This window comes from Porites lutea, chromosome 2 (genome assembly GCF_958299795.1).
Source record: "Porites lutea chromosome 2, jaPorLute2.1, whole genome shotgun sequence".
NCBI lineage: Eukaryota > Metazoa > Cnidaria > Anthozoa > Scleractinia > Poritidae > Porites > Porites lutea.
Genome location: NC_133202.1, coordinates 19,308,947 through 19,335,260, shown reverse-complemented (window position 1 = coordinate 19,335,260; position 26,314 = coordinate 19,308,947).

Below are 26,314 nucleotides of genomic sequence, written 5' to 3'. Positions count from 1 at the left end.
ATTTGTCTAGTTTGTAGTCAATAATGTAGCCTGGCCTGCCTCGAATAGCCTAGCTAACTGCAGGCCAGTCTCAATGTATTTGTTTTTTTGTTATATTTCCAAATTTAAATAAATAAAGTTAAAAAAATAAATAAAGTTAACGTACAATAATTCACGTCTGTCACTACATTTACAGCTAGCAGACTTTGTTTGATCCAAAAAATTGGCGCATGAAAAAAAAAGTTTTTCCTCACCTCCGCTAAATGTTTGGTTCCGGATGGTGGAGCACAATTACGTTGTAGCGTTTCAGAACAGCCTCCTGGCTGCTCATAAAGGGGTCTGTAAAGGCACATTGATTGATGACTCTGTGTGGCCTGAAGAAAATGATATACGCAGACGTTTTCTGAGCGACGAAAGTCCAAGCCTTACACTTCTTATTCTTTTCATGAATGTTCTTTTGCGGAGCATTGGCCAATACATTTTCTTTAAACAGTTTTACTCGCTTCCATTTCCCTGCTCTACCTTCATGTTGCAAATGGTGTACGTGTATAACTAAATCCCTTAATTCATACTGAGGTAAGCGATAGAGAAGTCTATACGCCTAGCGGGGTTAAGATTAGTTTATTACAAGCAAAGGCTAAGTGTAAATAAAAGAAAATTAAATTAGTGTGAAAAGTTTTGCAGACCATGCTTACTCTATTTGTTTTCTTTCTCGGTTTGAGTTTCGGCTCGTATATCTTAAAATCAAGTTTAGTTCAACATGTGAATTGGGAAGTCGTTATAAAACTTGTAAAAAAAGAACAGTTGTAATTGTCTTTTTATTTTTTCTTGTTGACTTGTGCGATGATTTTTCCTTTTCTGTACAGTTGCGTGACCAGACTCAAATCACACACGAGGCTTTCATCACGAGGCTTAACGACGGGGCATTTCAGTAAACTGCGGCCACTTGCAGTTGAAATGACCGTGGTAAGTGTGAATGCTTATAGATCTAGTGTCCCATTCAGAGCTAGCACGCCGTTTCTAGTGGCGTTATTTTAGGTGCAGAAACTCAAGGTCAATATTTACACTACAAGAACTTAACAGCGTTGACTTTTAAGTGAAGTGTTAATCTGCTTAGTTCTTTTTTATAACTATGAAATTGAAAAGCATTTTTCAAAAGATTTTAAGAGGTTCCCGTAATGTGCCCACGCAGTCACATTTCAACAACTTATCTAAAGGTAATTGTTGAATTATGAAGTACAAGTCTGTGTTTATTTTGTGTCTTGATTTCATTTAGAGATGTTATCCCGTTTTTATGTACGAGCGCGGAGAAAATGCTTAATTTTGGCTAATTTCATACTCGAAAGAGCGCCGATTTCGCGTTTTTCAAACTTTGCCCAATTAATGAAAAAATTAAAAACCGTTACAAGTTTTAACGTGATTTCCAAATTAAGTGTACTATAGAGATTATTTGGGCAAAATATCAAGAAATTCAAAAATTCACGACTGTCAACCGATTTTCGAAAATTACAGACATTGGCTCTTAAGAGACAATTATTTAAGAATGTCTCTCATGTTCAGTCTTTTACCTAAGAAACTCAGCTATTGAGAGCCTATCCCCTGTAAGATCCTCATATCGAGTTTTGTTCACAATAGGCTTCACGCAAAATTTTTCTGTAGACCTCTGTTAACAAGTACATAACAAATATGAAGCTAGACTGGAGAAATTCGCTTCTGTAAATTTTTTTGGCGAATTTTCTTTCGCCACCACATAAGGACCTGAGATGCTTGTGAAATACGCGAATTTTGTCAAAATTCAACCGATCGCTCAGGATAAAGAGTGCGTGCCAAAGCTTGCAATGTGCTAGCTATTTTAACTTAACCTTTATCTTTAAAATAATACAGGTCAGAATCATCGACACTTTTTTGTATAGAAAATCGGAGGAAACACACTTTGACCCGTTTAGCGAGACATGCGATTTTAGCCAAATTCAGTGGATGAAATCTCAAAGGTCAGAAAAAGTGGCTCACACTTACCAGCTCTCTAGCATATCATTTTGTGTACTGAATAGTGTTAAACGTTTTGGCCGCCATTCAGTTTCGGTCGAGGGGTAAATGGCGAAACTTGCCTTACTTGGCCATTTCGCCAGCGTTTCTCCATCGCGAATGTCCAGAGGGATTACCAGAATAGAATGCAAAAAATCAGGTATATGTCACTCGAAAATTGTCCATTCCCAATGACTGCATGCTTTCAATCACTGCTTTCCATGTGGCTCCGGTTTTAATCTAGCGAAGAAGGGAGAAAGCGGTGAAGCATAGACATTATTTCATATCTGCCATATTTTTGGAGGGTTTGTGGAAGGTAAGGAATCTGGAATCTGGAATGGGGAATTCGCAATCTTTCAAATGTCACCTGTTATCGTATTCCTTTTTTATTGGTGGAAAATAATTTCACATTTTTTTTTTTTCATCTCTCCTTTTTGATTTAGGATGTTAAGCAGGAAATCCCAGAGGTCTCCTCAGGCTGATCTAGAAACTATACAGGATTCCCAATGGAGTCTTTCGACTCGCCGGGGTCTCCGAAGATGTGACGTTCGCTGCTTATATTGACGATGTCTCAGTTTAAATATGAGGAGATTTCTGCAACTAATAAACTATGATTCAAGGCAAATAAAGAATACCGGTAAAAAATCGCTGAACAGTACATATAGCAACCTCGTCCCCAGGGGGCTTTTCTCGAAAGCCAGGGAAAAGAGCCCCGAGTCGAGGTTATACATATAGTGAAATTTACCTCGCTCTCGCTCTTTTACGTCGTCTTTCCCTTTTTTAATGCGATTTTCGGGCTCAGCAAGAAACGAATCGTTTGGCCTAAAAATAATAAGTTGTCTGTAAGTTGTTTCTTCTTTGCACCTAAGAAATCGACTTGTGAATGTCTTTGAACAGCCTGAGAATGACTTCTCCCGCACTTAGAACAAATCGCTGTTGACAAACATGTGTACAGCAGAACCTCGATTTAAGAAGTGCTAGGGCACTGGGGAAAGTTGTTTATCGACGACTTACATTTATCGAAATTTCGGGAAAACTACCAAAATGTTGGAGGCTCGCTACAGAGTTGGAGCTGGAGAGGCCTTACTTTGATTCGTAGAATACTGATCATCAAAGCATTTGCTATTCCAGAAATGTAATTACGTATCAGCCTAATTGATATCAATAAAGACTCTATAAAAGAGTTGTGTGACAGTATTTTGCAAATTGGCCATCTTTTGGGTCGCAATGAGGTTAAGTGAGAATTTCATCGTAAAAGCCTTAAAAAGTCGCTCTGATGAGAAGCACTGTCAGACTAGCTGAAAACTATGATTTTGAGACATCTGACATTTTTCAAATTGGAAACCTTTTGAGTAGTAATTGAGTTAAGTGATAAATTTAATGGAAGGGCTTTAAAATATCGCTCTCGTGATGCGCACAGAAAGACTACCTAGAAATAATGATTCAGAGGCAAGTGATAGTATTTTGTAAACTGGCCACCTTTTTAGCCATAATAGAGTTAATTGAGGAGTTTACCGTAAGGGCTTCAAACTGTCGCTCTGATGATATGCACCATACGATTAGCTGAAAACGATGATTTAGAGACGTGTGACAGTATTTTGCAAATTGGTTATCTTTTTGGTCGTAATGGGATTAAGTGAGGATTTTACTGTAAGAACTCGGAAATGCTTCTCTAACGTTTAGCACTGTGAGACTAGATGAAAACGATGATTTGGAAGCGTCTGACAGTATCTTGCAAATTAGCCATCTTTTCAGTTTTAATGTGGTTAAGTGAATATTTCTCATTAAGAACGCAGAAACGTGGCCATAATGATAAGCACTGTGAGAATAGCTAAAAACGGTGATTGGAGGCGTCTGACAGTGATTTGAAAACTGGCTATCTCTTGGGTCGTAGTGGAGTTAAGTGAGCATTTCACCGTAAGAGCTCCAAAATGACGCTCTGATGATAAGCTCAGTAAGGCCAGCGGTAAGCGATGATTTTTAGACGTCTCACAGCAGTTTTGCAAAGTGGTCAGCTTTTTAGTCCAGATGGGGTTAGGTGAGAGTTTCACCGTAAAAGCTCCACAATGTCGCTCTGATGATAAGCAGAGTGAGACTAACTAAATACGATGATTCAAAGACGTGCGACTTTATTTTGAAAATTTGTGCATCTTTCGAGTCGTTGTGGGGTTAAGTGAGAATTTCACCGTAAGAGCTGCGAAATCTCGCTTTGATGGTAAACAGACTAAGACTAACAATTAGAAATATATAACGCGCCTTTTCCATCCAAATATAATTGAAAGCGCGTAACAAAAGGTACAGGTTAAAAGAAAAAGAAAGAAAAACTAAAATAAGCATATTAATTAAGGCTAAAAGTAAACAACGCTAATAAAGATAAAAACACTAAATATATTACATAGTAGGTTAAAAACATTACATATCAAAGCTAGTCTAAAATGATGCGTTTTAAGGAAAGATTTGAAACGTTCAAAACTGTTCTCAAGACGGATGTGAAGGGGCAGATTGTTCCATAAATTAGGGGCAGCACATGACAAAGCAAGATCTTCTAAAGTCTTTTTCAGACCCCTAGCTGAACCGAGATTATATCACGGCTGTTCTTTAATAGTAATCAAATCGATCAGGTAACGAGGCGAATGACCGTAGATAGCTTTAAAAGTAACAAGAAGTATTTTTAAATCAGTAGGAAAATTGACAGGAAGCCAATGTAACGAACTTAGTACTAGTGCTTTTTGACTGTAGCGAGGAACATTAGATATAAGCCGAGGAGCTGCATTCTGCAAGCGTTGCAGTTTACGTCGATGAACAGAGGGTAAACCAAATAAAAGGCCTTTGCAGTAATCTATACGACCAATGATAAAATCCTGGACCAAAATGCGTGTACATTCATTTTTGTCATTTGTACATTCCTGGGACAAATACTTTCGGATACGCTCAATATTGTATAAATAGAAAAACCTAGATTTGCAGGTTTTGTGGATGTGTTCCTGGAGATTCAAGTTAGAATCAAACCGTGTCCCTGAATTTCTTCCCACAGTGGCAGGAGCAATGTCAATGGCTATCAATATTTACTTGGGAAAGTTGCTGTTTTGTACCAATCAACATGAATTCGGTTTTGTCATTATTAAGTTTGATCTTATCCGTAAGCATCCACGTACGAATGTCCGATATACGGCGTTTCATGGCAACGACCATCCTGATTAGTGGCCGAGTCAGGACTAAACGGCAGGTAAAGCTGAGTGTCATCAGTATAGGCATATGCTGCAGGTAGATAGTATTTAATGACTTCAAAGAGTTTGCTGGAATAAACGGTAAACAACAATGTCCCCAGACCCAATCCTTGTGGAACGTCATGAGGAAGCTTAAAACTGTCAGATGTAAAGCCATTTAGCGAGACTCCTTGCGACCTGTTGTTAAGGTAAGACGTTAACCAATTCAGAGTAGGATGTTGTGGTCAACAGTGTCAATTGTTGCGCTCAAATCTAGGAGAACTAGAAGGGTTACATGCTTGCAATTCATATTCGTGAGAATATCATTCTGTACCTACAGGAGCGCTGTTTCTGTGCTGTGACCCTCTCGGTAAGCGGATTGTGAGGTTGGTTAAAAGGCGAATCGACTCATATGACTGAATTTGGTCGAAAACAGCACGCTTTGTCAGTTTTGATTTAAAGTGCAAGTTACTGACAGGGCGGAGCTTATTCAACTGCGTCGGGTCTAGGCCAGGTTTCTTAAAAATCGGAGTAACCAGAGCTGCTTTCCATTCCTCAGAGAAATGGCCGTATGATAGCCAAAGATGTATAATTCATGAAACAACAGTCAACAGCACGTTCAGGCAGCCAGCAACCACAGAAGTCGACATCGGCTCTAACGGGCAGGACGTCACAGCAGACTTACGGATGAGTGCAGAGACGTCGTTTTTCGAGACAGGTCGAAGGGAATGAAAAGCATGCGCAACATCTACTTCCTGATCAGGAGGTAGCGCATTCCGCGTGCTTGGATCGATGTCTACCGCATCACTATAAGATTGACTTCTATCTATCTTTCGAACGAAAAAACTGCCGATGTAATTGGTTAGTTTTGATTTGTCCTGATAATCGGGAAACGAAAACTCCTCTTTCCTAGCAAGGAGTTGTTCGGTACCTCTGAATAACGTTTTATGTCTGTGCTATTCTCATCAATAAAGTTAGTGTAAAATGCCAGCCTGGCCTGGTTCATGAGGTAAGTCACTGGGTTTCTGTAAGACTTGAATATATTGAAGCCAGACAGAGATCTCGTTCTCCAGGTTCTCTCAGCCTTACGTCTCAAGCATTTAGCGGCCTTTATCTCGTCGTTGTACCAAGGTACGGCAGGACTAACTTTAAGAGTCTTAGTCTTAAGAGGAGCGTGACAATCAATGAGTTTGGAAAGTGTAGTGTTGTAGCTGGGTACAGCATCTAGGTCACGTGGATCTTTTGAGTGAAGATGCACGTGCAAATTCGGTGGATCACTGCATAACGAGGAGTCAGGTAAGTCCCGCTTAAGAGATGTCAGAGCAAAAGATTTCAGCTTTCTGTAGACAACGTTCTTAGCAGTCACGCAAGGTCTTTCTGGCAGAAGTGTACAATAAACAAATGCGAGGTAAGAGATAAAGCGGTCAACAACAGAGACCTTATTTAAGATGTCATCACTGCAACGGGTGATAACGACATCAAGTGTGTGACCCTGAATTTGCGTAGGCCGACAGACTGTAAAAGATCTAAAAGTTTGAGTGAGTCATGATCGTGGGGGACATCGACGTGGATATTAAAGTCAACAGCAATCACAAAATGCTCTTTGGAGAGAAGTCTGGTTTCAAGGTAGGTAGAGAACTCCGTGGAGAAATCATTAGCTGAGACTCTGTGGTCACCTGAAAAAGGTGGACGATAAAGAAAAACAAGCCGAAGATTGAGCGAAGGTGATGAGATGGTCCTTTCGGAGTATTCAAAGGATTCTTTCTCGCCAGCATCAATCCTTCTGACAGATAGCAAATCACGGTATATCAAGCCCACTCCGCCACCACGACGACCAGTATGTGGGCGATCAGAAATTTTGTATCCGACCGAGAACAATTTAGCTCTAACAGCAGTGTCGTCAGTAGTTAGCCAAGTGTGAGTGATCGCAACAAGGTCAGCCTTGCAGTCGCTTACATAATCAAAATCGCCAGCGGTCTTATTTTTAACAGAACGAGCATTAAGCAAATACAGCGACAAGTGTTTGACTGCAACAATCGGAGTCAAGGCAGAATAACGACGAACGCTAATTAAATTGCTAATATTCCGCGACGAAGATGACAGTTGAGTTTCACGGTTATGATTACTGCGTGTTGACACAATCACCGGTATTCTATTGGGTCCAGGATTCAATGGAAATAAAAAATCACCAATTAGTAATGGATAAAAGGATACCGACGTGTTCGAAAAATATGCACAAGGACATCTGTAACGCCTGATCCTAGGCCGTCTGAAGAATATAGCATAATTAGCCTAAATATACACCAGACAAGCATTGCTATAATAAGAAGGTGCGATGATTAAAGATTTTGGCTGACTTCAAGATTTTAGCATACAAAAATCCTCAATTCAAGATTTTCGCTGAATTCAAGATTTTGGCAGTGCTCAACATTTTAGCTTCCCAAAATCCTCAATTGAAGATTTTCTCTGACTTAAAGATTTTGGCTTCCAAAATCCTGACTTTAAGATTTTGTCTGACATCGTCATTTTGGCTTTCCAAAATCTTGAATTTAAGATTTTGGCTGACTTCAAGATTGTGGCTGATTTCAAAATTTTGGCTTTCCAAAATCCTGATTACAAGATTTTGCATGACTTCAAGATTTTAGCGTTTCAAACGGCTGAATTGAAGATTTTGGCTGACTTCAAGATTTAAGCGTTCCAAAATCCTGATTTGAAGATTTCGGCTGACTTCAAGATCTTAGCGTTTCAAACAGACGAATTGAAGATTTTGGCTGACTTCAATATTTTAGCGTTCCGCAATCATGAATTGAAGATTTTGCTTGATTTCAAGATTTTAGCTTTTCAAAATCCTGAATTCAACATTTTGGCTCACTTTAAGATTTAAGCGTTCCAAAATTTTGAATTCAAGATTTTGCTGACCTCAAGAGTTTAGCGTTCCAAAATCTGGAACTAAAGATTTTGGCTGACTTCAAGATTTTCGCTTTCCAAACTTCTTAATTCAAGATTATGGCTTTCCAAAAAAGGGAATTTAAGATTTTTGGTAGTTTTAAGAGTTTGGCTTTCCAAAATCTTAAATTCAAGCCTTTGGCTAACTTCAAGATTTTGGCTTTCCGAAATCCTGAATTTAAGATTTTGGGTGACCTCAAGATTTTAGCGTTCCAAAATCTTGAAGTTAAGATTTTGGCTGACTTTCAGATTTTAGCGTTCTAAAATCCTGAATTAAGCATCTTGGCTGACGTCTTTATTTTAGATTTCCAAATTCCTCAATAGAAGATTTTCCATGACTTCAAGATTTTAGCGCTCCAGAAACGTGAATTGAAGATTGGCTTTCGAAAATCATGAATTCAAGATTTTGGCTTACTTTAAGATTTTGGCTTCCAACAATCCTGAATTTAACATTTTGGCTTACTTTAAGATTTTGGCTTTCAAAAATTCTGAATTCACGATTTTGGCTGACTTCTAGATTTCAACGCTCCAAAATCCTGAATTTAAGATTTTCCCCGACCTCAAGATTTTGGCTTTCAACAAGGGTGAATTGAAGATTTTTGCTGACTTGAAGATTTTAGCTTTCTAAAATCCTGAAATATAGATTCTGGCTCATTCAAAATTTTAGCCTTCCAAAATCCTGAATTCAAGATTTTGGCTTTCCAAAATCGTGAATTCAAAATTTTACCTGACTTGAAGATTTTAGGGTTTTAAAATCCTGAATTCAAGATTTTCTCTGACTTCAAGATTTTCGCTGACTTCGAGCTTTTGATTTTCTAAAATCGCTAATTTAAGATTGTGGCTAACTTCAGCATTTTGGCTTTCCAAAAATTTGACTTCAAGATTTTGGCTAAGATCAAAATTTTGGCTTTTCAAAACCCTGAATTCAAGATTTCTGCTGAGTTAAATATTTTAGCATTCCAAAATCCTCAATTCAAAATTTTGGCCTTCTAAAGTCTTGATTTGAAGATTTTGGCTGATTTCAAGATTTCAGCGTTACAAAATCCTGAAATCAAGATATTGGCTGACCTCATAATTTTGGCTTTCCAAAATCCTGAACGCAAGACTCTGGCTGTCTTCAAGATTATAGCCTTCTAGAATATTTAATTGAAGATTTTTGCTGCCTTCGAGATTTTGGCGTTCCAGAATCATGAATTCAAGATTTTCGCTGACTTCAAGGTTTTGGATTTCCAAAATCATGAATTTAAGATGTTTACTGAATTCAAGATTTTGGATGACCTTAAGAATTTAGGTTTCAAAATTGGTCAATTTTAGATTTTGCCTCACTTAAGAGCCCATGACTGTAGATATCGAGAATCTCTGGCCAGGCCAAAAAAATCGAAAATTCTGATAATTTGTTAGAAAAACCCCTTTGGGGAACTATCTTTGAAAAATCTATAGTTTTCGAGAAAATGAGGAAAAACGAAAATAGTGGTTTTTACCCAATTAATTATGCAAAAATGAGAGTAAAAATGACCTACTTTATCGCGTCTGCACCGAGGCAAGATTCAAAGCTATAAAACAGAAATATTTTTGTTTAAAAGAATTTTATCTTTTCTTTCTATCCATGGTAATTTTTAAACCATAAACTTAATTTTGAATTTTTTATGGCTTTTTAAAAACTACCATCAATGGCACTTTTTAAAATGGATAAAAACAGAGCAACTTTAGAGGCAAAAAACTCACCTCGCTATGTGGGATACCTAGCCAAAATGTATGCTAGGACAAAGTTCAGCTCTGATATTAAGAGAATATGAAATAAAAAATCTGGGTACCCAGGATTCGCCTTTACAAAATAAAAAGTTTCGTGACCACCAGTGGAAAAATGTCAGAAATTTGCATAAGTCAAATTTTTGGAGAAATGTTGCAGCCGCCGGTTTTGCTTCAATTAAAGGTCATTATGTAATGTTCGGAAACATCACGAAGTAAGAAAATGTCTTTTGATAACGTTTATGTTAAAATATCCGAGTAATTAACCGTTCACAAAAAAAATAAAAAATAAAAAACGACCTCGAAGAAGCGTTATATGAAAGCACCGAATTATTATGTAAACTATATCCCATGTCTCTCGTTTCTTTTCCTAACTTCCTTGTATTAGCATCCATTTGTATCATCGTAAATTCGCCTCCGGTATATCTAAAATAGGTAGGGACATTTTCCTTGAAATTTTCTTTTGAAGGAGGTTTTTTTCGAACGGGAGACACTGCGGGAGAGGAAGTCATAAAATAACAGTTAGAGTAACAATGTAACGCAACGGCGCCTCGAGCAGCTCCACCTTCTTTTACTTTTTCCTTTTACTTTTCGGGTTCGGGTGATGTTCGTTATTAGTAGAAGGGATAAGATGAGTTTATATAGGTGTATGAAGGTGTAGTGTCAGACATGTGGGATGTCCCATGATCAATTGGGTAATACGCATGCGCAGTAGGCAAACTTGTGTAAAAATGTTTTGAAACGTTCTCTAGGGAACATAGATCGATTGGGGAGTGAAAACCGAGCGTGCAGAACGCATGCGCAGTAACAAAAAGACGGTAGTTACAAAAAAATGGTCTTTATTTTATAACGCACTCAATCGATGATGAATCATATCGATTTAGGGGGATCCAAGATGGTGGACGAACACTGCTAAGGTGGATGCGTTTTTCTATCCGAAAACAGAAGCCCAGAAACAGGAGCAAGCGAGTCTTCTTAAAGAAACCCTACAAAGAGCATAATAGTCAATTACAGTTTGAAACTAAGCGAAAAAAGTCTGTGGTTTCTCTGTTCAGTTGATTAAATATTTCTTTGTTCAAAGCATACAGGTCGTAATTTAGTTCATCAAAGGTAAAGTTCGTGTTGGTCAAGGCCTCAATCAGCAAAGCACGCATAAATTCTTTGTAGGAAGAAAATTGGCCAGGATCCATGTTTCGTAACAACACTTCCAATTTAGTGGATCGTGTCGTAGCCATGTTGATCCTGCGGTTCTTTTACCACTATCTTGAGTCTAGTGACTTCCCTCTGCGTGTTCTCCAATAACTCTTTGAGACGTTTGATGTTGTCTAAAAGTTCAGCGCAATAGAGAAGTGATTTGCCAGCCACACTGATCCACTCGACCTCACTCATTCTGATTAGACATGATCCTTGTCTTCAGCTTAAATAGACAGGTCATGGTCCACTGACTCTTCAATCCTAATGTATTTTCTTTGGGGCTCTTCCAGTTTCTTTTTAAAAAACGGGGTCACAATAACGGGACTATCTTGATTAAAGTCCGGTATACTTTTATTCCATTCTGTCAAGGTGACTTCCAAAATGACAACCAAATGACTTCGCAGAGAATAACATTGAAGTGGGTTACATTCAATCAATGTTTTTTCGTTATTATAAGCGTCAGCCTTCATGATAGTGTTGTTGCCATATACACTTTTGGTTAAATTACAATACAGAATCAGAGGACGTGTGTTGACTTGTCCATGATTTTTGGGGGGATGGCAGCCTTCTTGTCTCCTGTACTGGTGGTAATGGTCTCTGTCCTTTGTGGGTGGTGTGTATCACTGGGTGATCATCGTACACATCAGGGACTTGTTCCACATGACCTTCCACCCCATGCAGAACTAAAAAAGTGTTGTCCTTTCAATTCATCCGGGTATTTAGCAAGCAGTAGATACCCAATTTCAAATTTAACATTGAGGGTGGCATTGCCTCTGACAGATTTCGTAAATTGAATCTTCAGTGTATGATAATAAATCAAATGCGTTTTGTTCTGCTCATGAGTATGTTTTTGAACCGTCAAATAACTGACTGATCCAAACCCGTTCCTTCAGCCGAGAAGTTGGAACGATTAAAAAACCATTCATCTTTTTGATACAATTCTAAAGCCACAGTATAGGTGTTGTTTTGGGTTAAGGAGCTCATATCCATCTCCAGTTCTCCATTGTATTCGCCGTTCGACACCCCATCCACAATCTTGACCCCTTCTAACAATGACGCACTGAGAGTCGTGGGTTTCCAATAATGGGGAGACACAGGGAGGTCCACAAAGGAGTCATCCAAGTCCAGTCCAGAGGCTGTTTTCCATAACTTGACATTGGTCATCCAAGGGTTTGAAGACATTGTTTTCTGTTTTAGGGGTTTCATAGGGTTGATGAATTGCTTTGTCAAAAACCTCATTTAAATTCACAAACTGCCAAAGAAAGGTAGAGAAAAGATAGACCAATCCATCTGCCGCATGAATGGGTTTAGTGAACGTAAATTTACTATTCTTACTGGTCGCCGGATCAGGTTTGGTGGAGGTTTAATTATTTTGAAGTTCCATGATTAAATTGGAGCCTACATCATACACATTACCGGCTGTTTCTTTGATCCAACCAATCCGTTGAGCTAGTAGAAGATTGATGGCGAAATAGGGGACACTTTTTTGGTTCGTGGTGTCTATTTTCGTAAAACGTAGTAACTATGTTGTGTAATTGTCTTCAGCGGTAATCGTCATTCACCAGACGTCATTAGGGCTTGTATAAGCATAGCCCGTGGGTAATTGTTGGTTTTAATCTTGCTCCATCCAGCGAAAGACTACATATAAATTCAAAACCACTCGATGCATCTTGCAAATCCGATTTTCTGAGTTTGGACAAAATCTCTTGCGATTAATTGATGCCGAACGCTTTGGCATATTGTTGAAATAAAACGTCGGTAAAGCTGCCTTTGTAGAGATGAAGTAAAGATGGGTAAGAAAAAGGTTTGGTGGTGCGTTGTTCTGCTTCATGACGCACGGTTGTATGAGAAATAACGACATGAGGAATAGGGTTGGGAGTCCCAGGTAAAAACAAACTCGCTAACCCTACTTTCCATTTGCCTGGTAACCATAACGTCTGAGGGAGACGGTAATGAAAATGGGAAGGTGAATTGTCAGGAAATTCCTGCGTTTTACTCCTATTAAGGGTAACATAAAACGAGGATTCGCTTGGCTGAGACATTGTGTTGAATAAAATAGCGTATGACGTAACCCACTCTTTTTATACCCTGCCTAGAAAGAACGTGATAGGACTGACATCATTGTCCAGACATGTCCAATTCCCTAAGAACTTGAGTTGGCTATAAACGAGCTCGTTGATGATCAGATCAGTCAGTATGTGCAAGTTGCAAGAACTGCCTGTGAAACCATTGAAGATTTCACAGTCTCTGATGTCAGAACCTGACAAAATGGAGAAATTAAAAAAAAGACTGACGGGTGAAGTCAAGAACAAGAAAGCGAAAAAGCAGAAAAAGACTCCCTCTACAGGAATCTAAGTGACTAAAACGCTAGAGGAAGCTCCAGTCAAACAGATCAACCCAGAGGAAGAACACGCTGGTTTCATGTACACCCCTTCCGAAATTGACACCATGGTGCAGATAGCCAACCAGTTTTCATTTCCCTATGAGAAGTTGAAAACTGAACCCACAAACCTTGCCAGGCCTGGTCCATCCTTAAAAGGACAGAGTGGTTCAGAGTGGCTCCCAACGTATGAAGAGATGATGTTTCAAGACACGCTTGAATGTGGACCTAGTTCCATGGAAACCCAGCCAGACTTGGACATTTCAGCAGACTTGGAGCAAGTGACTTTGCAAGAGTACCTGTTTGATGCAAGCAAACCACTGCACACCCACTTTGTCCTTTCTCAACAAGGATCCACATGCCCTAAGACGCCCCGAAATGGTTTAAATCTTACCTACGGGGGTGGGGTAGGTTTTTTGCCCTGCCATCAGCCCTTTTTTGTGCTCTGACATCAACGTTGTGTACTTTGGCAGTTTGGAAAACCAGCAGAACGTTTTAGACGCCTTATGCAATGAGATTCATACCAAAGTACTAAATCAGTGGGGAACCTTAGCCTGTCACTGTGGATTAGTCCCTATCCTGAAACTGAGTCAAACTCGCAGAAACCTGAACAAAGTGTTCCTAAGCTGTCCCAAGACCAGGGAGACGCGATGTGGTTATTTTCAGTGGGTTTATCAACCACGCAAACCCAACTATGTCCCTAAAACAGCCACCCGTTCTGCTTAAAAGAAACGCTTGAATGATGTGGTACAAGAAAGAATGCAGAAACGTCCTAAAGTGGAGGAAACCATTGGAGGATTTATGTTTCCTTAAGAAGTTTGCTTAAAGTGCTGTAAAATTGTTTTTTGAAAATTAAAACATGACTACGTGAGTTCATTAGACTTGTCTTGATTTGCCCAAGACCCCTAGGGATCTAGTATGACGTCATTACCTCAACATGTTCAACTCCCTGGGGACTTAATACTCTCTTATAAATGTCGTTGTATTTTTATTATCCATAGTATTCGCTACCATGGGTTCTGAAGGTTTCAACAGAGATCTTGAGATGGTCAACGCAGGTTGTTTTATTCCTGAGGACCCTTTAACCACCCAGTTTCTGTTTATCGAAGGAAACAATCCATGCCCTCGATTTTATGGCAAGATCAAGGATAAGAAGAAAGTCTATCATGCCTTAAAAGAAACTATTCATCAAGAAGTGCATGCCAAATGGGGACAGTTAAAATGTCATTGCTCGCTGATTCCTAAAATGCGACTCAGTAAAACCGCAAGGAACCCGAAGAAAGTCTTCTTAACCTGTGGAGCTTCCGCTACGGCAGATTCTCGCTGTAAGTACTTTCAGTGGATCCACACACCACTCTTTATTGACAGGAAACCCATTCAGCAGCTCAGGTTTGCTACGAAACAGACCCAAACTGAGTGGTTACAACAAGCCGAGAAGAACGTGGAAAAGTGGAAAGACCAACAAGAATGGCTGAATCAGTTTGCTGAATCCACCCAAAAGCAAAACGAACAATGCGAAGCTTAGACAAAGCCAAGTAATCCGTGGAAGAACACCTTGCCAAGTACCTTTTTTTGGAGTCCAGAAATTGCCAAAGCCTACAAGAAAACCGAAGGGTGGAAAGAGGTTCAGAGTATTGCCAACCACGAGTTTCAAGCATGTGTGAATAGTCAGAAACATGACGAGTGGAAACCTCCCCCAGGAGCGGAAAAGTTTGAGAAGAACGAAGCAGCTATCGCTAAATCTGTCTATGGTCCTTGGCCTTTAGGCGACTTGCCTGAAAAAGTCTGCAGTTTAGACTCCTATTGCCGTAAAAGAAAACAGGAGGGTTGTCTTTTAACCGCAGCCCTGGAACGATTTTTTGCCCAATTAGTGAATGTGCATCATGAACCTGAACTGCCTAATTGTCATGAACAATTTCTAGAAGGACTCAAACAAGGAGCTACCATAAGATCTTTTCATTTTTAGTGGAAATTAAAACGTTTTACAAATCGCAAATTGGTTATATTTCTTGGTGTAGGGTTAGGGGTTAGGTCTATTTTTAGATGTTGACGTCATCGTATTCATGTATAAAGGGATGATTTGTTTTAAAGTCAGTCATACAACCATGGGTAATCTACAATATAGAAGCCATGTGTGGATCTGCCTGCAATTTTGTCAAGACTCTGTCATCCCTCAAAACATTTTTCCTCCTGTTCCTTTATTTACATGTATGATGAACCAACAAGCGTGTTGGGGTCGTTATGCGATTTACATGACCTGGTTGGACCAACAGTTTCCTTCCCAACGTTGTATCGTGTTTCGCTATTTAAAGACTCACTATCCCGTCTGGATGTATTCATTTCCATATTTAGTCGGGCAATATCTATTGTATCATGTCGCAAAAACAATCAACAGCCTATGTCGATCCCTCAGAACCAGGATCGTTAGGAGGCGTGAATGCGTTCGCCAAAGCCCACAAGATACCCCAAGCCCAAGCACAACAACAACTGGAACAGCTTCTGAGTTATACGCTGCATAAGCCTCGACGTCGACGTTTTCCTACCTTACCCACCAAGGTCTTTAGCATCAATCAACAATTTGTTATGGACTTGGTCGATTTTCAAAAATTAGCCAAATACAACAAGGGCTACAAATATTTACTCACCGTAATTGATGTGTTCTCCAAATACGCGTGGGTTGAACCGTTAAAGAGTAAAAGTGCCACCGCCTTGGTCGAAGCCTTAGAAAGACTATGGACAAGGTTAGCTCCTCGCCGGACGGATTCTGGCGGTGAATTTTATAACGCAAAAGTGAAAGCGTTGTTCAAGAAACAGGGTGTGAATCATTTTTCTACACATGGTGACCCACATGGCTCAGTGGTTGAACATTGGAATCGAACGTTGAAAACGAAAATGTTTCGCTATTTTACGGCGAAAAACATTTTGAACTATTTCAATGTGTTACCCGCTCTCGTCAAAACTTACAATCGTTCGTTTCATCGTTGTAGTCAAGAGAAACCGGTCAATGTCACTGCTAAAAACGAACATGAGATTTGGTATCGTTTGTATGGTACAAAAAAGGGTACGCAAGTGAAAAAACCCAAATGTCAAGTAGGAGATAAAGTAAGATTGAATAAAAAATTTCGTCCGTTTTAGAAAGGCTACTTGCCTGTGTGGACCGAAGAAGTGTTCTTAGTGCAACATATTTATACCACCCAACCTGTGGTCACGTATAAATCGACGGAATGGAACGGGACCCCTATAAAAGGCACATTTACGAAGAGGATGTTCAAAAAGTCTCGTTGCCGGATGATTTGTTATTTCGCATTGATCAAGTGTTAAAACGCAAAGGCAAACAAGTATTTGTGTCTTGGAAAGGGTGGCCAAAAAAGTGCAATAGTTGGGTGTGGAAAAAAGATTTGCAAGTGCTATGAAGGAATTTCGTATCACGTTGATCAGTGATCCCACGGATAAATACCCCCACAATAAAAACAACAATTTTAAAGTACGTTTACCCGTTCTACTGAATTTAGAAGGCAACCAATGGCAAGCCAGTTTGTGGAGTTTGTCTGTCGCGGATGTGGGTCAAAGTCCAGCCGTCATTAACACCAATAACGACGTCACGTTACTGAAATATCGCTACACCCTTACCTCACGTTATCAGGACACTTCGAATGATTGGTTGATTGGTTTTCAAGCCAAAGGCAAAACCGTGACCCTCAAAAAAAAGATGGGAACCTCGTATCCTGTCACCTCAGGCATTCAATTATGGCACAATATTGTGACTCATATGGAACAAACCATGATGGAAGATTTAAATGCTTCCTCGACGGCCTGGAAAGCCTCCAGAAATAATGCAGCCACCATCTCCTTGAAATCCACTTGGAAACCGACCTTTGAATGGAAAGAAGACACGCTTATTTTGAAAGGGGTGCCTCATGAAGATGTGTTTGCCCGTGATGCCCAGTTAAATGTCCAACCTTTATCCTCTGTAGGTTTTCATGTGGATTTGGCCGAAAAGTTTGGACTCTTATTCAAAGACAAACCCAACCAATACCAATTAGGACCGAATTTAGACTATGTCTTCCCCAAGGTGAGCTATTCAGATCGCACCCCACCGACCAGAAGCAATCAACGGTATCAGTGGCTTGGAGACCATTTTGTCGGTATTACACCACGCGATGTATTAGGAGGGAACGCGTTATTCAAAGTCAAAATAGAGAATGGGCAATCCTATCTCTCTCTCATCCTGTTATGTGGATTGGCATTTTCAAAACCTCAATTCCGTGTAAGACATCAGCGATGTATTGGTCGTCACAACTCACCCTATCAGCGAGGGGGCACTATTTTCAGCCCTAGGAATCCATGGGCTGTGACCTCCTATCAGCCTTATGGAGTAGACCCCATGATACTTTGTTCCCTTAGACAAAGAGCAAAACGAAAAGGAGGGAAAGTGCATAAAGTTACCTATCCTTGGATGATAAAAGGCCGAAAACGTATAAAAAGCGACGCACACGAGTGTAAGCTATCAGTCTGTCAACATTTCTTTGAATCTGTTTGACGTTCCTGGCATTGACTTTAGGTATGAAGCCAAACGGTGGATTCCTTTCAAACCTGCCAATACCGGAAGACGCCCTATTCTCTTTACGGTTCCCTCCAGCGATGATTATTATGATCTCAATGAAACCAAGCTGGAAGTGAAAGTACGTATGAACACAGCAGGCACCAATGGCCTTTCCGCCAATGAAACAGGTGCCTCGGATGGTAATAACACCAAATACGTGTATTGTGTCAACAATTTTGCTCATTCTCTCTTCAATCAAATGAATGCGTCCTTCAATGGGGTCTTGAAGACAGAAGAAAACAATGCGTATCACCAGAAAGCTTACCTAGAAACCCTGCAGAATTATAATCGCCAAGAAGGAGAAACGACCTTGGCTGCTCAAGGATGGGTCAATGAATTGAATATACGTGATTCACTGACCCCGACCAATGCTGCTGATGATGATACACCCAATCCTAATTACTGGAATGGAAAAACAGGGCTCAAACCGTTAACCAGTCGCTTGCTGGGAAAGACGCATCAAACCTCATATCGCTGTGTTCAGAACAGGCAAATGTCTTGTACCTGGAGTGCAAATTGATTTGGAATTGTATTTCAATGACAGCAACATGTTTCTCTTTGGTACGCCAGACACCACCACCTCTGTCAACAAAAAGATTCCTACCCTAGGAGAGAATGAATTGGTTGGTGCGGTGTGGATGAAAAAAGTGACCCTGAATGCCTCCGTGAATTCTAGACTGCAGAAAGAACAGTCATGTCCAATACTGCCGCACTGTTACGGACCGTTAAGAGCAGTTGACGGAGCGTACGTTCTGCACAAACCGTAACTATTACTCACGGTCCGTATGCTGAGCACATACGGAGCATGCATCTCATTATTACATGAGTTCACAATGCGTTACGGTTCGTTCGATCCGTACGGTCCGTAGACATACGGAGCGTGCATCTCATTATTACATCATGGCACAATGCGTTACGGTTTGTTTGATCCGTACGGTCCGTAGACATACGGAGCGTGCATCTTATTATTACATCAGGGCACAATGCGATAAGGTTCGTTCGATCCGTACGGTCCGTATGGCAAGAAAGGCGCACTCCAGATGTAATATTCCTCGTTCTATAAACCATAAACCAACACAAGCGCAAAAACCAAGAAAAGAGCACTCCAAATGTAATATTCCTCTTTCTATAAACCATAAACCAACACAAGCGCGAAAACCAAGAAAGGCGCACTCCAAATGTAATATTCCTTGTTCTATAAACCAAAAACAAAAACAAGTGCAAAAACCAAGAAAGGCACACTCCAACTGTAACATTCCTCGTTCTATAAACTATAAACTAACACAAGCGCAAAAACCAAGAAAAGCGCACTCCAAATGTAATATTCCTCGTTCTAAAAACCATAAACCAACACAAGCGCAAAAAACCAAGAAAGTTGCGCTCCAAATGTAATATTCCTCGTTCTATAAACCATAAATCAACACAAGTGCAAAAACCAAGAAAGGCGCACTCCAAATGTAATATTCCTCGTTCTATAAACCAAAAACAAACACAAGTGCAAAAACCAAGAAAGGCACACTCCAACTGTAAGATTCCTCGTTCTATAAACTATAAACCAACACAAGCGCAAAAACCAAGAAAGGCACGTTCCAAATGTAATTTTCCTTCTTCTGTAAATCAAAACAACCCAAAAACCATGGTATGCATGCTCTAAGTTTTATGCTTGTGTCAATAAGTTTATAATTAACAATTATTCTTTGAAATCAAGGTGAATAGTGGCAAAATATTTACCGAGCCGCGAAAGCGGCGAGGTAAATATTCTTAAGGCCACTATTCACCGAGATTGAAAAAGAATAATTGTTTTAGTATACACACACGAAGTGATCTCAACAAAATCAGAGAGGAAACCATTTAAAAGTACAATTTGATTGACAGATCAAATCACGCGTAAGGTTAAGAATAGATCTTTGCAGAATTTTCAAACATGGCAATTCACAAGTTTATCATTTCGCAAACAACAGCTTAATGGCTTAAATGGAAACGCTAAAAGTTTGAACTGTTTCCTTACCTGAGAAGAAAAGTAGAGCTTTGTTGTTTTCTGTTGACACGCCAAGTTTATAACCAAAAGGGTTTGTTGTGTCGTTCTTCGCGTGAAGTGCTGACAAAAATGGTGGCTCGGTTGCTCGAGGTAAGACGTCGTCTTCCTGTATCATTCTTTTTCCTGTTTACTTGAAACGTAGAATTTCTGCAAACGTTTCCTTTTAAATTTGTTTGTCATAAATGAACTTCGATTTTTGAGCCCAAATTTTCTTGTTAGAAAACGCTGAGTTCACGAAACGGCTTCTTATACGCGAATGCACGGGAGTTGTAAACAATCCATCGAGCACAAAACTCAGCTCCAGTAAATTGAAAAACGCCGTACAATATCGCGTATTGAATCCTTCCAAGACTGTACTTGCCTTAAAAAAGTCAGCCCTAGGATTTTGTCCACTTTTAAAAGATCGTTCTCTAAAAAAATGTGAAAAACACCGAGCTCACACATTATCCACTCGCTAGGAGGTGAATATTGTAGAATAGTCCGAGATAGCGAACCAATCAGATTGCTTAAATCACCAAGATCACTGAGTGTGTATATACTAATTAATATAAGCACGCACCGAATGTAAAGGCAAGATAAGCAAGCACCAAAAATGTAATATTCAAACGTAGTATTTTTTTCATCTAACCGAGATAAGCATGCTCTATATAAATTTAATGTTCCTTCTCTATACGCCAAAAACAAAAGCAAGCGCACTTTAAATGCAAATGTTCTCCGCTTGCTTTTCTTACTACGTTTGTTGCACAAAACAAATGTAATATTCATTATAAAACTGCTCCTCGTTCCAATGTCACAAACGAGGGCACGCGCGCTTCAAATGTAACAATCGCCTCATTTTATAGAAGCTGTGAAATTTTTCACAATGAGCACGCAGTACTTTGTATAACCAAGATAAACATGTTCTATATCAATTGAAGTTTCCTCTTTCTATTCGCCAAAAACAAAAGCAAGCGTACTTATGTAACTTTTCTACAGTAAAACTGTAAGAACAATCGTCTGATGTTTATGAAATAGCAATGTTGATGCAAACATATTTTGACAACAAAGTGTAGTCGTCAAATACTACTTAAAAAGTACTCTCATTGGTTAGAGACTTTTATTGTTTTGGTGGCTCCTAAAAGAGCCCTTTTTTGTGTCCTGTAGAGCAGGGTTTTTTGTTCTTTTATGATTTTTCTTGGATTTTCAAGGTTTTTCTGCTGGATCTTGTTGGTGCTGGGATTACTGTTTCGGTCACTCCAATTAAATACAAAAGTTTGTTGTGGTCTAGGTCAAAGTAGAACCATGTTCCTCTCTTTGCCTCTGCATTATTTAAGACGAAGTCTAGCTGCCTTGCCCTCTTCTCCGCTTTCTTAGGGGCCCACGTCTGAGAAAGGAGGATCCATCTGCATATCAAGGGCGGGGAGCAACCATTGCCCAAGCAAAACAGCATAAGTTTAAAGGTTTCTCTGTCGCCGATGGGCTTTTTCCAGAACGCCAACCTCAAATCTCTCGGCCAGCTACTTAGAGGGAAGAGGGCGTCTCGATTGATGATGCCACAAAGTTCTCTTTTTTCTGCAATTACTTCTGCCTTTGACAGATATCTGATGGTCTCTCTATATTCGTTGACCCAAGACATCTTCCCACAGTAGCAGAGTTATGGTTTCTCAGTATTATTCAACAGTGGGAAAATGGTTTTTTGAAACCACGCGTTAATCTATATGTGCGATAGTAGCAACCAATCACCATAGACTGTTTACTAATTTTAAGCATTTGATCTTGTCACACCTTTCTGTTTCTTTATAATTTTTTCACATCTCATTGTTAAGATATCATCGGGGCATTTATTATTCACATTTTATTTTTTCTCACATCATCTCTTATCATTGTTACGCATCATTTTCTTGCGCACAATCTGGCTAGCAAAACGTCATTTTCAACGTGGAATCGGCGGATCAACAAAAACCCCTCATCTTCTTAAAGGCCTTACCATCATAACTTTCTTTCTTGTTTACAATCACTGACATCTCATATTACGCCAAACAATAAAGTTTGTTATAGAATAAATGAACAATGACCGTATATTAATCTCACAGGACATTACATTAATAGAAAATTGGAGGCCCATATCACTTGTCAATGTTGACGCTAAGATAATATCAAAAGTGATTGCCAACAGTATTAAAAGATGTACTTCCTTCTATAATCCACCATAACCAAACTGGTTACGTAAAAGAACGCTATATTGGTGAAACGGTTAGGTCGATCTTCGATATCATGGATTTAACAGAGAAGGAAAATATGCCTGGTCTGTTGATATTTATTGATTTTGAAAAAGCGTTTGATTCTTTAGAATGGAACTTCCTGTATAATTGTCTAGATGTCTTTAATTTTGGTCGAAATTTTAAGCGCTAGATCAACACTTTTTACGCAAATATTAAAAGTTGTGTGGTAAATAATGGGTTGCGTTCAGACTATTTTGAACTGACACGTGGCGTCAGGCAGGGCGACCCTCTCTCTCTTTCTTTTGGCCGTGGAAACCTTAGCGATCGCCATCAGAGCTAACGAAGAAATAAAAAGAATAGTAATAAATCAAGAAGAGACCAAACTTCTTCAATACGCTGATGACACTACTGCTGTACTCGCTTATTTAGAATCAGCTCAAAAACTCTTCCAACTGCTTGATAAGTTCAAGGAGCTTTCTGGCTTAAAGGTAAATAGTTCAAAGACAGAAGGAATGTGGATAGGATCACTGAAGAACAGCGAAAATAAACCTCTAGGAATCAAATGGCCCACAGAGCCAATGAAAGCCCTTGGTGTCCTTTTTACCTATGACCATAAGTTGTCTCACTCAAAGAATTTCTCAGAGAAAATCGTCGACATTAAAAAACTAATCAATATCTGGTCCTCAAGGGGGCTTTCTGTCTACGGAAAGGTTACTCTAATCAAATCACTTCTTATACCTAAGATCGTTTACACCTCCTCTTTGTTACCTACTCCGGAACACATTGTCAAGGATTTAAATCATATATTATATAAGTTTTTATGGAAAGGTAAAGATAAAGTAACAAGAGCGTCAACAATAAATAATTATGAAGAAGGAGGCATCAAAATGGTGGATATTGAAAGTTTGATAAAATGTCTCCGTCTTTCCTGGCTTAAACGAATATTTAGTGACAACTCAGGCGCGTGGAAAAACTACCCTGAATACATCTTGAAAGATTCTGGAGGTCTAATGCTTTTTAAATGCAATCATAATGTTAAGGATCTTCAAATTACCTCTACCTTTTATTTAGAACTACTTAAATGGTGGTCAGAACTCCGAGAAGATTATGCTCTTAATAACGATTGGCATTATGTAATTTGGAATAATCAAGACTTTAGAGTAGACGACAAGCCCTTTTTCTACAAGAAATATTACGACATTGGTATCTGGGAAATAGGAGACTTACATTTTGATCTCAGCAATACGGAATCCTACGAGCAGATCGCAAAAAATGTTAAGAAGACAAACTTCCTTGAATGGACTAGTATGAGACATTCAATACCAACCAACTTAAAAGTTCTTAATCGCTCGGATTCGAGTACCTTTAATGTAATACCTTCCTTTAAAATCAATGGCGGCGTTTTCGACATAGCAAAAAAGAAATCAAAAGATTATTATCCTTTTTTGTTCAAAAAGAAGGCTTTTCTCCCAAATTATGCATTATGATCTCAGAAAGGCATTTCTCATGCCCCATCCTGTCACGTTTGAACCTTATGTCAAAGCCTTCCAGTTTAAAATACGTAATTCTATACTTTTTACCAACTCAAAGTTGTTCAAGATTGGGTACAGGACAGACAACTCGTGCACTTTTTGCGAAAGGGAATCAGAAACTACTAGACATTTCTTTTGGGACTGCCCTTATTCGAATTCATTCTGGAAATGTACTGAATCATATTATTTTGTGTTGCGAAAACAACTAGTTCACCTAACATTAAAGGAAATTTGGATCGGCTGTTTATCTTCTGAATGCCCCTTGCCTAATTATCTTATACTTATAGGGAAAATATATTTATGGAGTTGCAGAAGAAATGAACTACTCCCAACCATAAACAGTTTTATAGTTAGAATAAATGGTAAATATGAAATAGAAAAATATATTTGCACTAAGAATAAGAATTTACAAAAATTAATGGACAAATGGACTTTGTAATCTAGTTAGTTTTTCTTCTTTTACAAAAATGATTAGTTTCTTCTTTTTTGAATAGCACTTGTAAAATAACAGTAGGCATACCTTGTGTGGTGATTGTGGAATTGCACGTGTGCTTAGGTGTGTAGTCTGTTTGTGCATGTATGCTTTGTGATAATAATTGTAATTGTTGTACTTTGGAATAGCAAATGAAATAAAATAATAATAAAAAAATCTCACTGGACAAAGTATATGTGGTATCGACCAATAAAAAGTATTCATTTTACTGCAGCCTATCAAACAGCGGCACGGAACTTTCGCTTCAACCACGCTTCCATCTCAACCTTCAGAAGCATCACTGTTCCCTAGTCACGTTTACAGCGTCTTCAAATTACTTACCGACTATGGCAAATCGCTATCTTGATATAATACTACAAAAAAAACGAGTGCTGAAAAGGGCAAAAAGTAAAGAAAGTGAGCACTGTAATGCAGTATTGTTACGATAGAATTTTAGCCAAGAGATTGTAAAATATTGCAGTTAGGACACTGAGTATACATAACAGCCAATGTAAAATTATTATAATATTTGCAATTAGACTATCTCGAGTTTACAGCATCATAGTACTGAATATCTATCTTCTAATTTACCTCCTAAGTTATAGGGACCCAATGATCGCCAACGTGAACCTCGCGCACTTTACGGACCGAAGAGATCTCTTTAAAGACCGTATACCCCTTTCGTCGGTCCGTACCGTCCTTACAGATCGAAAAATGGTAAATACCTACTCTTGCCATGAAAATATTCTAAGTCCCACTAATGAGATGCGATTTACGGAGCGTAAAACACTCTTTACAGAACGTATACACTTGTTGTCGATCCGTTCATCCGTACGGATCGACAAACCGTATATAACCACCCTTGCCATGAAAATATTCTACGTCCCACTAATAAGATGCGATTTAAGGACCGTAAAACACACTTTACAGAACGTATATCCCTGTGGTCGATTCGTTCGATCCGTACGGATCGACACATGGATAATACGGACCGTTACGTTGCGGGTGTATTGGACAACCCTCAGAAAGAACGCACCCTGAGTAAAACCAAGAAAGTCCAGTATCCTGTAGTTCGCAGTGAAATTCGAACCTATTCTTTGATGGCATCAGCACCCGATGGTCACAAGACAATGTTTTCTTGAACAAGGTTCCCATTAAGGTCATTATTGGTTTAATGCATTCCACCAATTACAATGGCAGTCTGCAACATTACCCCTATGCCTATGAAAAGTTTGGAGTCGCAAGAGTTCGACAGTCAATTGACGGCGAAGAGGACCCATACAGAGCTTTGGAACTCACGGGCAATTCTTCCGCAGAAGATTTAGTAGGGTATGACCGCTTCCTGAACGCTTCAGGGGCTTACAAACACCACAGAGTACCCATGCTGCTACCAGGGGATTAGGGACAAGGCAAAAATTGCATCTTGTACACGTTTAATAATGTAGCAGGAGATGCGGATGACCCTACTTACAGAAACCCCAGACTCACAGGCAATGTGCCCTATGAAATTGACTTCCGCGCAGCGGTGGGTCACAATATTACCGTGGTAATCTGGAGCGAGTATGAAAATATCTATGAAAAAGACCAGTGGGGTGGCATTCTTTATTCCATCAACAGTTAAGATGGAGTTCGTACCTCTGAGTGATACGGTCTTCAACTACTTAGCCAGAGAAGATCCAGAATTAAAACCTTATTTTCGTGGTGTGTTTCCAGCAGACAAGTTACCCACGGTGCCTAAGTGGAGACTTTTAAGTGATGTTTACATTGTCAACACCGATCCTGCCGGAGAACCCGGGGAACATTGGCTGGCGATTTGGACACGAAATCGAGTGTCTCAAGTGTTTGACACTTATGGTTTACCACTCTCTAGTTACAAAAACCCCACCTTACAAGCTTGGTTTAAACAATGGAAAGAAGTGATTACCAGCGATCAAACCTTGCAAGCCATGGATAGTTATACCTGCGGGCATTATGCTCTTTTGTTTTTAA